Source organism: Austrofundulus limnaeus, unplaced genomic scaffold (assembly GCF_001266775.1).
Source record: "Austrofundulus limnaeus strain Quisiro unplaced genomic scaffold, Austrofundulus_limnaeus-1.0 Scaffold452, whole genome shotgun sequence".
Taxonomy (NCBI): Eukaryota; Metazoa; Chordata; class Actinopteri; order Cyprinodontiformes; family Rivulidae; genus Austrofundulus; species Austrofundulus limnaeus.
Window position 1 is genome coordinate 254,492 of NW_013952854.1, and position 3,301 is coordinate 257,792.

Sequence of the window (3,301 nt, forward strand, 5' to 3'; positions counted from 1 at the left end):
ACATGCCACAAAGAAATGAAATTCAAACTTTTCTTTTGAAGACAAATAAGGTTCAATTTAAGGTTCAGTTTTTATTTAAAATGTAGTGTTGTTAACAAAGGATAAAATATATTATACCAGCTTATTATTAAGACAACACAACACAGGTTTGCACTAAAAAAGTTATCCAATATATAGCAAACTTCAATCTGTTTTCAGAAAATTCAGGAAACTAGGAAAACACTGCAAAAATTATCCATCTGACCAAGTCTTACAATCTTATATCCAGCCAGAAAGTATTTTGGGTCATTTGTTTAGACTGATATATTAAGCAAGAATAAGTTAGATTTTTAATCTTGTGAGCCTGGAAATTTTTATTTCAAGATGTTATACCAAGTTTTTTTAAGTTCATTTATTCATTTCATATAAAAATTTTAAACACAATAAAGAAAAAAAATCACACTTGAAATGAAAGGAGGCAGAAAAAAGAAAACAATCTTATATCTGCCCTTTTTTCAAAATTATTTTCAAACAATGATAATCAAAAACAAAAAAAATAAAATCTTCAATTCCTTTTCATACAACTTGATATACAGTACATTACAGTTTCATATTTCTTTAACAAACTTATTTTAATCTCTCTTAAACAAACACATTGAACCAACATTTTTATAATCCCTTTCCAGATTATTCCACAATCTTATTCCCTGAAGTGCATCGATCCTTCAAATTTGTTCAAATTTTAGGTTTTATAAACATCTCAAGTCCTTTAGGATTATATAAACTTTCTCTCGTAACAAAATATTGTTTAAAGGTAAAAAAAAATTTATGAGCCATTTACATAATCTGCAAGATATTATAACCAACCCACTCATAAAATTTTAATAATATCAATTTACAAAATAATTTATTAGATGGATGACAGTAATGTTTTCTGGTGATAATTCTGACGGCTCTTTTCTGTAAAAATAAAAATAGGATTTGATTGTTTTGCACGTTTCAGTAAGTTCAATCGTCTTACTGCACTGTCAGATTATTCCACTTCATTTGAAAAGATTCAGACTATATTCTGGTCATTTTTAACTAGTTTTTAGATAGACAACTTTTGCTGTGAAATTAAAACTAATTCACTCAGAAAATGAAGCTCAGAACAGAACCGACCCAGACTGTTTGCACAATTTATTCAGCTGAAAAAAAAAAGTTGACTAAAAAGAGCATTTTCCTATTAAAGTGCTTTCAAATAAATTGTCCTGTCCTAAAACACACACACACACACACACACACACGCACGCACGCACGCACGCACACACACACACACACACACGCACGCACGCACGCACGCACGCACGCACGCACACACAGTCACGTCCTGCCAGCTGATCTGACCTCACACACAGAAGTCCAGCTGTGTACGAGATGTCCACTTTCCTTTTTAACTCACGTAACATCATCCTTCTCTTGATCTCTGCTTCTTTTATTCACACAACTAGTACACGGTCATCGTGACAGCTAACTTTAGCTCTTTGGCATGACATTGTCCTCACTTGGCCCCACATAGCTGAGCCTATAAAAACCCCACGCAGTGGTACCAAGAACAGAGGCTCTGCTGCAGGGCCGGAGCTGCTGCTGAACGCAGTGCCGAGGAGCAGCGTGATTCATGGTGGACAGGAAAGCGGTCAGGAGTTCTTGAGTTGTGCTGAGGATATGATAATTGTTTTCTAGCAAGGAGTTCTTTGTTGCATCATTTAAACAGACACTGATTTATGACCACTGGCTGGAACAGTGCTGACAAAGAAATGCAATCTGATTTTTCAGATACATGTCTTTTTAAAAACAGAGAGAGAGAGAGAGAGAGAGAGAGAGAGGACCAAAAAGATTGACTGACAATTTAAATAAATCTCTTAATAAAATTACTTTTTTTTAAATAAATGTAAAAAATAAGACTCAGGAGTAGCTGCAGTTTGGAACCTCGCTGNCTTTTTTTTAAATAAATGTAAAAAATAAGACTCAGGAGTAGCTGCAGTTTGGAACCTCGCTGCAGCTCAACAAAATGAGGCGCCCTTCTTTTAACACAAAAGTGTTCGTATTATTTTAAAATGATTAGAACAAAAAGCGACAATTCAAAAACACATTTTGACACTAACCTTCTTAAATTTCAAAGTATTTCCTATACGTTTCTCAGATTGGACTGAGTTCAAATGCACAGAGCTTGTGAGGGGACATGGGGGTATAGGGTTGGGCGATATTGGCAAAAAAATTAATCACGATTAATTGGGGGCATTTAGTCGATAACAATTAATTCAGCAATTAATCCCCTGGACACCCTTATGTCCTAGTCACATGATCAATTTTTAAATAGTGTTGATAGATAAATAAATTACAGAACTTTTTTTTTAATGTTCATCATATTTGAAGTGGAGAGGAGCAGAGTGGACTGACTGGTGGCATCAATCGTATTAATCGTCAAGTGCCAAAAAACAATCAATCAACGTTTTTCTGACAATTAATCGCACACGATACGATTATGCCCAACCCTAATGGTTTTTTTTTCTTTTGCGTAACCTCAAAATACTTTTTGCATTCCCATGCAAAAGTTTGTTTTATAAGAACTGTATTAAATCAGACTTTTATTGTGAAACGTCCGGTTACCGAAACAGGATGTGTCGCCACAAGTTCGGGGAATCGGCAGTGATATTGCGTTGCTAAATAGATTTAAAATACCTGCAAATTACATTTTGTGGCTGTGATGTGTTCATTTTGAAGCTGAATTAAATAGGCTAACTCCCGTCTAATGGTGAGCATGAGAATTTGTTAATAAAGCAGCAGGCACAACAGTTATAAATGGTGTTTGTGAAGAAACGCAAAAAAGTATTGCGAGGTAACACATTAGTATTGCGAGGGAACGCAAAAGATAAAAACAAATCCCCAACGTCCCCTCGTGGGCTCCGTATAAATGCTTCTCTTACTGGAGGGCCACAGCCCTGCATGTTTTTACTTGTTTCTCTGCTCCAACACATCTGATATGAATGAACAGATGATTATCAGGCTTCTGCAGTATGGAGGACCAAAACTGACATAATTAGAAATAAAAGCAGAATTATATGAACCTTTAAATAAATAAATACATTTAAAATGCACCAAATGTTAAAAATGAGAACTTTACCTCATGTGTTATAATTTAATTGACCTTCATATTTATTTTTCCAGCTTAGTTCCAATAAGCTAATATTTTAACACATAATTGAAATTTTAATGTTTTATATTTTTTACATAGTTTTTACTTTAACTTGTACATGCATTTGTGTCTCTTGAATGCTTAAAT